Genomic DNA, 12,254 nt, shown 5'->3' on the forward strand with positions numbered 1-12,254 from the left:
AGGCGATCGCCGGGCGAATTCTAAGGGCCGAAGTATCGGCACCCCGAACTGCACCACGAAAGCACGGAAAATTTAGAAGTGGTTCTATTTAGCGTGCCAGTGGACGTCGGCTGTGGCCCAAAGATTAAGTCAGAGCCGAGAGTTGATAAACAAAACGAAATGATATTGTCGCCGTACAATGCGAATAAAACATAGGTACACCTTGAGGCAACGAAAGCAGCGTGTTCTCAACAGCTGAGCCACAAGATCATCTTCTTCGGTCTTGAGTGAAGCTAGAGGCACACTACTTCGTGTCCACTAAATCCCCCATCATCGTTTTCGTCCACATGTTGACACACGTCATTTTCCTCCCTCTCAAAGAGCATCGCCCCGATGCGAAGTCTGTAATGAAGTTTTTTTTTCTCAAAAAAAGTCTCACACAATCACTCGCTGACGTAAGGCTTCATGCGGACTCCGTGAACGAGTTTAGGGTGCGGCTGGCGACGCCTTGTACTATACGAACTGTCTGGAACAACTTCGTAAGTGACATCACTCAGTCTTTGCAGCACTAGTTATGGTCCATAGTATCTTCTTAAGAGCTTTTCAGAAAGTCCTCGTTTCCGTACCGGCGTCCAAACCCATAATTTGTCGCCAGTTTGGTAGACGACTGTTCTGCGGTGAGCATTGTCGCAGCCTGCATCGTACTCTTGCTGCTGGCTGATCCGTAAACGTGCAAGTTGCCTAGATTCTTCCGCGTGTTCGGTAAACGGGTCGGCATCCAGGATGATGTCGTCTCCTTTGTGCGGTAACATTGCATCTAACATGGTTCGTTATTCCGTCCATGAACGAGGCTGAACGGTGTCATGCGGGTTGTTTCTTGCTTGGCCATGTTGTATATAAACGTTATGTATGGCAAGATTTGATCCCAATTATGGTGTTCAACATCTGCGTACATCGAAATCATGTTTTCAATGTTTTTGTTTAGACGTTCTGTCAGCCTGTTGGTTGGCGTGTGGTAGGCGGTGGTCTTACGATGAATTGTTCTATTCAGCATCAAGATATGGTCCAAGAGAGCTGCCGTAAATGCGGTTCCTCTGTCTGCGATTACGACGGTTGGTGCACCTTGCCTCCGTACAATATTCACGATGAAAAACTCGCCACCTCTCCTGCTGTACCTCTCTGGATAGCCTTTGTCTCGGCATACCGGTCAGATAGTCCGTCGCGATGATAACCCATCGGTTTCCGGCAATAGAAGTAGCGAGTGGGCCCAAAATGTCCACGCCATTCTGGTGGAATGGAGTCATTTGGACATGTACGGGTTGCAGGAGGCCCGCTGGTTTAGTTGGTGGTGACTTGCGTCGCTGGCAGTCGAGACAGGTACGAACGTGGTTCTTCATGGCTGTGGTTAGTTTTGGCCAGTAATACCTTTGCTGTACCCTGGCCAACGTTCTTGTGTAACCCAAGTGGCCAGAGGTAACCTCGTTGTGGCATGCTTTCAGTACTTCGGTGCGCAGAGCTGCTGGAATTACGAGTGGGTAGGAAGATCCCGTCGACGAAAAATTTCTTTTGTAGAATACTCCGCCCCGTAAACAAAACGGTGACAACACTCTTGCGAAAACTCTTGGCGCCTTCCGAGATCTGTCATCCAAGTAGGTAATTAAGCCAAGCAACTCATCGTCGTCACGTTGTTGCTGCGCAATGGTGGTCATGTCGAGGTCACCGAGAAATGATGTTTCGTCCTCCTCGGGTAGGGTCGCCGGCTCAATAGGTGAACGGGACAAACAGTCGGCGTCCATATGTCGCTTCTCTGACTTATGTACGACTGCCCTATCGAATTCCTGCAGCCTGAGACTCCAACGTGCTAATCGGCCGGTGGGGTCTTTAAGATTTCTTAACCAACACAGCGAGTGGTGGTCGCAAATTACTTTGAAGGGGCAGCCATATAAATACGGATGAAATTTTGTAATCACCCATACCACGGCAAGACATTCTTTCTCAGTCGTGTAGTAATTAGCCTCCGCGCGTGTTAACGTTCTGCTTGCGTCAGCGATTACCCTTTCTGTGCCTTCTTGCTGCTGCACAAGCACTGCTCCCAGACCAACATTGCTAGCATCGGTGTGAAGCATCGTAGGGGCTCTCTCGTCATAGTGGACAAGGACTGGAGATGTTTGTAGTCACTGGCGAAAATCGTTAAATTAGCTTCCTCTTCGGTATTCCACTCAAAGGTGACGTCTTCTCTCGGGAGGCGAGTTAACTGTGACGCTATGCGTGTGAAGTCTGTGATAAATTGTCGATAATATGCACAGAGGCCGAGAAAGCGTCTGACAGCCTTTTTATCGGTCGGCATAGGGAACTGTTCTGTGGCTGCAATTTTTTCAGGATCGGTACGAACACCTGCAAAACTGACGACATGACCAAGAAATCGCAGCTCTTCGTAGCAAATGTGGCACTTCTCTGGCTTCAACGTCACGCCCGCGGACTGTATGGCTCGTAAGACCACCTCAAGTCTCTCAAGGTGCTCGTCAAACGTTGCGGAGAACACTATGACGTCGTCCAGATATACTAAGCATGTTTTCCACTTCAACCCGGAAAGCACGGTGTCCATGAGTCTTTGAAAGGTAGCAGGCACTGAGCACAAACCGAATGGCAAGACCTTAAATTCATTAAACCTATCTGGTGTTACAAAAGAGGTTTTCTCGCGGTCTCTCGGGTCAACCTCTATTTGCCAATATCCACTCCGCAAATCCATTGAAGAGAAGTATCGAGCGTGTCGAAGTCTGTCGAGAGAGTCGTCTGTACGCGGTTGTGGATATATGTCTTTCTTGGTCACCTGATTTAGCTTCCGGTAATCCACACAGAAGCGCAGGCTGCCGTCCTTTTTCTTAACGAGGACTACAGGTGAGGCCCAGGGGCTCTGTGAATGCTGAATGACGTTGTCGTCAAGCATTCTGTCAACCTGCTGTTGTATCGCTTCACGTTCTTTTGGAGTTACGCGATAAAGGTTCAGGTGAATAGGTCTCACCGTTTCGTTGGTAATTATTCGATGTTTGGTTAGAGGCGTGCGGCCAACTATTGATGTTGTCGAAAAGCAGTCTTTAAATTTGGTCAGTAGCTCAAAGAGTCTGCGTCGGTTGTCTTTCGGCAAATTAGTGCTAACGTCCGGAACAGGCGCTGAATCAAGATTTGGCGACTCATCGACTACCACCAAGCAGCCTTCGGCATCTACGACATCGTTGAAGTAAGCGACAGCCATGCCTTTAGAAAGGTGCTGGCGCTCAGCACTGAAATTGGTCAGCAGCAAGTCCGTGTGTTCAGCAGCAACTCTGATGATACCTCGTGCAACGGAAATAGCGTGGGTGAAGAGCAGCGAGCTTATTTGGTCTGCAACTCCTTCGGCGTCAAACTGAGCAGCGGCGGCCACCGAATTAAGAGTGCATGATCTAGGAGGGAGAATCACGTCGTCATCAGTAATACGCAATTGGTTAGGTAGCGCCTCTGGAGAATTGGGTAAGGCCGAACTGTTGCAAAACGTAATCAAGCTCTCTGGTATGTTGATGACGGCGCCATATTCCCGTAAAAATCCATGCCAAGAATTACATCTCTGCAGCATGCGGCGATAACGATGAACGACGCAGTGAAAGGAGAACCTCTGATGTCAATTCTTGCGGTACATCTTCCAGAAGGCATCAGTAACTGCCCCCCTGCCGATAATATGTGAGGGCCCGTCCACGGCGTCTTCACTTTTCTGAGGCTGTCGGCGAGGTCCTGACTGATAATAGAGAAGTCGGCACCAGTGTCGACTAAAGCTGTCACTTTCTGGCCGTCAAGGAGAACACTAAGGTCGGCAGTCACAGTTTGATAGTTTTCACGGCTTATCAGCTGTACGACGTCATGCTGTGGGGGCTTCTTGTCATCATCTTTTTGGCCTGCAACCTTGCCCCCGTAGGTCGCCGCCCTCAATTTCTCCGTCATGGGCTAGGTGACCTTCTTGTATTAAGGTTCGCGTAGGTGCGGCGGTGCGACAAAGGTGAACGCGCGGGGGACGGAGAGCGGGATCAACGTCTCAGACTAGCCGGGTCAGTAGGCATTGCCTCCTCTGCAGTGGTACAGCCATCATCACAGTGAGAACTGGCACCGTAGAAAGGGCTGTCGTCACGGCGTGGTGTGTATTCGTCGTTGGCACGTCGACCGTCAAACCGAGGTCGATGAGGACGGAATGAATCACCTCAATGCCAGCAATGACGGGCGATATGGCCTGATTCTCCGCAGTGAAAGCATAGTGGACGTCTGTCCACTGTGCGCCATGCATCGGTTTTTCGGGTCGGTCGACGTCTGAGCATCTCCCCTGGCATCGCTGCCCATGGGGTGGCTGTGAACGGCTGGTTGTATGGCTGTAGCGTGGGTGGTTGATGCAGTGTCTGCTCTTGCAGCGGAGACCAAGGAACCACGGGCACCTGCTTGTACTGCGTCAGCATAGCGGGTGGTGGACGTCGAAGAGCGGCAGCGTAGCTCATAGGACGCTGCTGAGTAGCAGGACCAGTCGTAGACAACGCTTGGAGAATTTCGTCGCGTTCGACTTCAGCGATCGACGCAATGGGATTTTCAGCAATCGGAGTCCGCAACCTCTGCAGTTATTCGCGAACTATCTCTCTAATCAACTCCCGTAAGGAGATCTGATTCTCAGACGTCATGGCGTTAGCGTTGATTGGGACATTGCAGGACATGCGGTCATATTGCCTGCAGCGTTGATGAAGGGCCCGCTCAATAGCCGTGAGTTCCTTAATGAAGCCAACCACGGTACTTGGAGGGTTGCGCAGTAGCCCGGCGAAAAGCTGTTCCTTGACACCGCGCTTGAGGTAACTAATTTTTTTATTTTTCGTCATGTGCGGGTTAGCTCGATGGAAGAGACGAGTCATGTCCTCGGCAAACATTGCAACGGTTTCGTTGAGTTTTTGAACCCGTACCTCCAATAACTGCTGCGCACGGTCTCTTTTATCGACATTGGTGAAGGTATCGACCAACATCTGTTGAAAGTCGGGCCAAGCTGTCAAATTGCCTTCGCTATTCTCATACCAAGTACGAGCACCGTCGTCAAGGTAGAAATAGACACGAGAAAGTTTTTCCTGTTTCGACCACTGATTAACCTTGGCCGCTCGTAGTTGTCAAGCCAATCGTGAACGTCTTCAAGGGAACTGCCACTAAAGTGATGGGAAACGAGGGGTGAAAAGATGGTCAGCAGAAATGGGGGCGTCGGAAAGCTGCCTTGGGGCACCTGTTGCGGGCTTGCGTTGGCCATTGGTTGAGGTGTACGGTGCCTAGTAGGTTCTGGCGAGTGAGTGAGCTCTGGCGCGAGGCCTAGCAACCGTCTACTGAAGCGATGCACGGAATTCGCTACCAGTGACGATTCTGAACTCGATGAACGGCTCCCAGCGGGCGTGTGGAGCATCAGACAATGTTGCAGCCCAGCACCTCCACCAGTGTCGTGGTACAATTCGAATAAAACACATGTAAACCTTGAGGCAACGAAAGCAGCGTGTTCTCAACAGCTGAGCCACAAGATCATCTTCTTCGGTCTCGAGTGAAGCTAGAGGCCCACTACTTCGTGTCCACTAAATTCCCCATCATCGTTTTCGTCCACACGTAGACACGCGTCAATATTCTCTAATATGGCAAATATATCAAACGATACACAACTATGCAAATCAAACGATACACAAATATTCATACTGGACAATAGTTGAATACGATATGTCACCAATCAAACAACGTACTACACAGTACCATCAGCCACACTCAAAACAATGGACACAAACAACGATATGCGCTACAATGAAATCACATGCATCCAACAACCAAGACGCTTAAAGACTAAAGAATTCGAAAACTTATTCAGCCCAAAGTCCTTGGAACAAGGTCTGAATAATACTCTTCCAAGAGTCACTCACTCAAAGTCCAGGACTGTTGTCGTTCTGCTTCCCCCAAGTTTCTCTTCCAGGAAACCTCGCGTCTTCAATTGACCGCTCTCTCAGCAGCAAACTTCTTTGCCAGTAACACGTCGGCTTCCCATGCGTTGCGATTGCAGGACGCATCTTCGCACCCTGGTGGTAGTCTCTCACTATTCTTCTGCTGGTAGCACCAGCCTTCATCCTTCAAGTGGAAACACTCTTCATCACCTACTTCGTCACAAAGGTCAAAACCTTCGCCGATACGATACGGCAGAAAGACCCCAAGCACACTTGTGCAAAACTTTCATCTCCTGCCTACGCACCCGGGCGCAAACTTTCTTCTTCTCCTGATCTCTCTTCTTCACTGCATGCTTAGATACTTTCGCGCTAGATTCCAGAAAATTCCAATCATTTCATCGGCGCGAAGCACAGCTGAGGCTGGAGAAAGAGCGAGACGTTTCGAGGGCCGTTCGTGACACGTGATGCAACTATGCATCACCAAGCCACTTTTCCTCGAGAACCTTCCAGGGCTTACTCAGCCACCGATGTGAGGAGTTTGGTCGGCGAACCCACGTTTCCGAGGGGGGAGAGACCACGCGACCGGGGAGTCTTTGGATGCTTCGTTTTATTGTTTATTGTTGACCTTGAGGCTTCTTTCTGGCGCTTCGGCGCCAGAATTAATCGACGCACCCTTTTTCAAGCGCTCGTTTGTGACAGCCCCACCCAGCCAGTATCACCCTCTGAATATTCGAACACGGTCCCCGTGAGTGGCAAGCAAGTGAATGATGCCAGAGTGTGCACTTAGGCACAAAACTGCCGCCACTTTCAACGGACTTCTTACGGGGCGACTCCTCATCTTTACTGGCAGTTCAGTGTTAAACAAAGGTTGTGCCGCGGCTGCGTGTGTGGTGCCTTCGCTGGAGCTTCCCAATCAGTGCCACCTAGCTGAGCCACGATGCCTGCGAGGCATCGTCGAGGATAGCCGAACTTGCTGCCGATGCCCTTCTTCAACTGAGAGTTCCCTCGGCTGCCGTTTAGCCGGAATCACGTGCTTCTCTCAAACTGCTCGCGCAGGACTTCTGCAGACCTGCGGTTGCCACGCGTATCGCGCGAAAGCTCGAATTAGTGCAGGACCTAGGGTGTGGTCTTGTGCTCAAACGTATACCAGCGCACGTTGGAATATCTGGCAAGGAAGTGGCCGACGAGCTCGCCAAAGATGCGCACTCTGCCGGAACCGCTGTCACTACTGCGATGAGCACATTCGACGTAGCGCGGCTTCACACACAGCACTCCGTCACCACTCGCCACCCGGACCCACAAGTTGTGGCAGGGCAGCCACTACGCCCAGTCCCAAAAACTTGATTTTCAAGAGAGGAGCATGCCCATCTTCTCCGCCTGCTGTGATTGATGTGATTCTCTTTTTCCCCTCACGCACGCATGCCTGATTAAGCGCGCGCAAGCTGCTCTCATCACCTTCCTCAAGACGTATGTGCTATGTGAGCGCTTGTGACCTGAAGGAACATTAGTGCCTCCCCATCTAGGTCTACAGGACTCTGAGTGCTACGGACAAAACGTTTTCTAGTACAGAGATTACGCGCTTCAGCGAGTGCTTCACGCACTTTCTACGACGTGCCAATCCAACCCATTGTCCTCCTCTAGATGACAATTCCTCGCCGGCCTTCTTGGGGGCTTTCCTGGTCAGCTGCGCAAGGCGCGGTGGTGCTTGTGAGTCCGTTGCGAGAAGCAGATCGAATGACCCTCACCTCTCTTTTTTTCTCCAATCTTACCCTCCCTATATCTTTTATTACCCATACCCCATTCCTTTGTTGACCTGTTGAGGTGTCCTTGTAAGGAGAGACAGTTACGAGTCAGCACGTTTCTCTTCTTTTCTTCTGTTATAACCACTTATATATCAGATCAGCACCATCGTTGACGTCCGAGTAAAAGCAAAGGTGCTCGATGTGAACTCGTGTGTTGAGGATGTGTTTGATGTTGACGAAAACATTCCCCTCGACGTCATTGCCTCGTACAATGCCTAATCTGTTAAGACTCTATCATGTGTGCGGCGCGGCTCCACGCTGGTGATCACCTTTGAGGGAACGGTAAACCCAGCTGAGCTCTCGATTTTCAAACAGCGGAGGCCCGTTCGGGCGCGCCTCTCGCGTCCACTACAATTTGCGCGCTGTTGGGTGTTTGGACACGCCACACCGACGTACTCCCGTGACAGACGCTGCCTCCGTTGTGGCAAGAACCACGCCGAGAGCCCCTGAACCTCCGAAAGACCCCGCTGCATTAACTGCATGGGCTTTCACCCTGCCAACGAGCCGCGGTGCTCGTCTTGGCAGCTCCAACGTCAGACTGCCTTTCTGCTTGCCTCTTCGGGCAGCAAACTGACACGACGCCAAGCAATGCAGCAAGCGCAGGCTGACTCACCGGCCCTGGGGGCTCCTTTCGTGACGCCCTCAAAGGCAATGCCAACGCAGCACCGGCACCGGCAGCCACGGAGAGTTCCCCTCCTCCCCATTCCCAAGGAGATCCAAGGGACAAGGTGATGGTGACACTGGTTGCGGATCTTCGGGCGCTCCTCTAGACGGCGCTGTACAGCCCGACGACGTGCGAGCTTCGCGTCGCGGCTCTGCACGCCCATCAAGATCTATCACACCATACATAGTGCGTCGAAGAAGCCGCGGCTACGGATACTCCAGTGGAACAGCCGTTCCCTCCGGCGCCATCACCGTGAACTTGTCTGCTCACTTCCCCAGCATGAACTCGGTGTCCTGGCTTTTCAGAAAACGTACGTTCATGCTGGGGAGCTCAATCTCCTCGGCTACCTGGCTTACCACAGTGCAACGGAGTGTGAATGCATTGACTGAGTCAGCCCCCATCGCATGCAACTGTCATATTCACCGGAATCCTCCCGTGCATCTGTTTATCCCGCAGTCACAAGTTGACATCACCGATCTCCTGTGTCCTGTAGTCGAGTGCGTTGCCGTGCGATTGCGTGATGGTGTGACAGACACGGCGATAGCCAGTGTTTACGTGTGCTTCCCTCGAATCTGGAACTCCGTGTTTATCGTCCGACAGGGGGACTGTCTTGGTGCCTCGGCAGTTGTGTGCGGTGATTTCAACTGTCACCACACGGCATGGGAAAGTACGGGGTGGAACAATCCTGGCTGGAAAGCGTTGTATGCGTCTCTCGCCGCCGGTCTTCATTTCCTCAACGATGGCAGACATACCTTCCCAAGGCACGGATCGGCTCCTAGCACAATCGAGCTCTCCTTCATCACAGAAGACTGCCGCTACCGGTGGTCCCGAAGCCCTGACACGACGGATTGGATCACTACTCCATCTGCTTCAAGCTCCTCTGCGCCCGGCCTGATCACACGCGCGCCTTCTCGGTGGTGAAATTCTCACGGTTTCGCGAACAGTGCTAGTCGCGGGAGACGTGTTTATACACATTGCCGAGTGCGTGCGTGAGGCTACAGTGAGGTGTCGCGTTGCTACCAACACGCCGGCGCCGGATGTCAAACAACTGAACCTTCGGGCCACTGGTCATCGGAGTCAATGCCGAGCTGAGCGCTCCGAGAGGGTGGAGGATTGGACGGGGTACATCTGCATCAACGAGGTGTCTAGGTGCCACGCCCACCATCGCTGCGCCAAAACCTGGTTCAGCCTCTGCCACTCCTTCGATCAGCAGCGCTACAACCGGACCGCCTAGCAGGTGTTTGGGGCGATGTTGCAACCATGGGTCCCGCAGGCTCCGATCCTCTTCATCGCTCTCGCCCTGCATCTAACCACGGCCGAGCTGACGGATCTACTCGCGGACACTTTCTACGCCCCTTTGCCCGTCCCTGAAGCAGTGCAGGCATCCTCTGTGCCAGCGCATCACCGGCCCGAACTGTTTGCTCCGGAGCGGGTTTTCCCCACGTTGGAGATTGTGCACCAGATAGAGGCCCTCTGCATGGAGGACTTCACCCTCGGCGAGCTTCGTCACGTCCTGGCGACGCGGAGGAATTGTTCGGCGCACGGCAGAGACGGTATCCCGTACCAGCTGTTGCGAAACTTCGACGATAGCCAACTTCCTGGCCTGCTCGAGGGATACAACAGTGTCTGGTGCTCTGGCACGTTTCCGGCGACGTAGAACGAGGTGATTGTCGTTCCGCTTTGCAAAAAGGGCAAGCCCTCGTCTGAACTGACCTCCTACAGGCCGGCCTCGCTTACGTCAGCTCCTGGGAAGGTGATGAAGGACTTGGCTCTCAAGCGTCTCGAATAGATAGCTACGGCCTTAAACTTCCTGGCGGACGTGCAAAGTGGCTTCCGCTGCCACCGATTCACCGCGGGTTGCATCTCTGACGTTGTCATCGACCTGGAGGATGCCAAGCTCGGTGGGGACGCCGGATACTTGGTTCTCCTCAACATCAAAAGTCCCTTCGATTACCTGCCTCATGCCGCCGTTTTGGACGCTCTACGTGCAATGGGTGTGTACGGCAGGCTACTTGAGTATGTGGAGGAGTTTATCGGTGGCAGAACCTTCCGTGTCCGCATTGCTGGTGACCTCAGGGCGCCTCGCCCGTCCACTGCTGTTGTTCCGCAAGGCAGTATTTGGGCCCCAGAGTCTTCAATCTCGCCCTCACGCACATCGTGCACAATCTACCTTGTGACTTGGAGTACGCAGTGCACGTGGCGATCTGTGCGGACGACTTCGCCCTCCTCGCGAGTGGACCCACTTCGTGCAGAAAACAGGTGCAACAGAGCATCAAGGGCTCTCTCGAGGCCATGGATGCTTTCATTTCGAGCGTTGGGCTTCAGATCTCCACTGCCAAGACCAAAGCGCTTCTTGTCCACCTAACCCTCAGGGGGCGACACGAGGTTGGCCGCCTCACTTCCGGGGGACACGTTCTGCCGTGGCTACGATCAGTGCGATACCTCGCAATCTCGCTGAATCACCACCTGAGCTGGAAGCCAGCAGTTGCCAGCCACCGGCTCAGCTGTCGCAGAGTCGCATGAGCGGCATCCTCTCTCCTCGCGTGGGGCAAAGGCTGTTCGCCTGACATCGCCCTGAGGATGTACAACGTCGTCGCCGGAGCCAGAGCCCTCCATGCGTTCTTCTTGGTCACATTGCGAGCGTCTCAATGGGAGACTCTCGAGACGGAGCATCGCGGCGTCACACGCCACCTCTTCGGAATGCCTCGATCTTCTCCAGAGGGCATGACCTACGCCGAAGCTAGCTTGTTTACCCTCTCACTGAGAGCCAAGGCCTGTGCTCAGCGCCACGTGGCGTGCATGAACATGGCGCGAGAGGGCAAGGTGCTGGTTATTCGGCTCCTGCCGCTGCCCAACACTGGCATGGGCCGCAGCGCACTGGAGTATGCCGGCCTTATCTCCGGAGCCCCTGTCACCAGACTCCTGACCATTCCACCTCACTGGGACTACTGGCTTTCAATATCGGCCAGAATTCCGGGCATACGCAGCAAGCGGCACACCCGTAGTGTTGCCCTACTACAGGAAACCTGCGCCCTTATTTAGGAGCGGTACTCCAACCACCTGCATCTATACACCGACGGCTCGGTGAATAGGGACGGCTCAGCTGCTGCTGCCAGCATCATTCCGGCACTCCGAGAAAAGAGGAAGTGCCGTCTTCTCCTCCCGGCGTCATCGACGACCGCTGAGCTGGCGGCACTGAGCTTAGCCGCCGACCAGCTGGCCGAGCTCCTGCCGCCATCGGCCATATCTTCTCCGACTTTTGGGTGGCGCTCCTCACCCTCGCGAAGGGTGAAAATGGCCCTTCGATCACACATCACCTCATGCGGAAGTTTACAGTAGTGATTGTGCGAAGTAGGTGTGCTGTGTCGTTCCAGTGGGTGTCATCACACGTAGGAGTGTGGGGCAATGAGGCAGCCGACGCGCTTGCAAAGGACGCCCACGACCCGTCCACACCCGCCACGAACTTACTTCGTGCACATGCAGTTACGATGTGGCGCGGCAGATTATCGCACGCCACGTCCGGGCTCTTCACCCGGACCACCACACAGCAGCCGGCAATCCTGTCACACGCCTGCCGTCAACAGAAATCGGTCGGCGTGCCCGTGCTTTCTTGTTGCGTCGTCGAACTGAATGCAGCCGAACCGCGACTGACTCTTCAGACAGAGTGGCAGTGGCAGCCCTTCGTGTGTGCAGTGTCCCGCAGACGAGACGGTCGAACATATCTTGTGCCAGTGCCCAGAATACGCGGATATTCTTTGCCGTCTCTTCAATGCCCTCTTCAATGCGTCTCTCCTATTGCCTTTTACGAGAACAAATGCTCACCGTCTAATCTTTTTCCCCAGAACG

Source organism: Rhipicephalus microplus, chromosome 5 (assembly GCF_043290135.1).
Source record: "Rhipicephalus microplus isolate Deutch F79 chromosome 5, USDA_Rmic, whole genome shotgun sequence".
Classification (NCBI taxonomy): domain Eukaryota; kingdom Metazoa; phylum Arthropoda; class Arachnida; order Ixodida; family Ixodidae; genus Rhipicephalus; species Rhipicephalus microplus.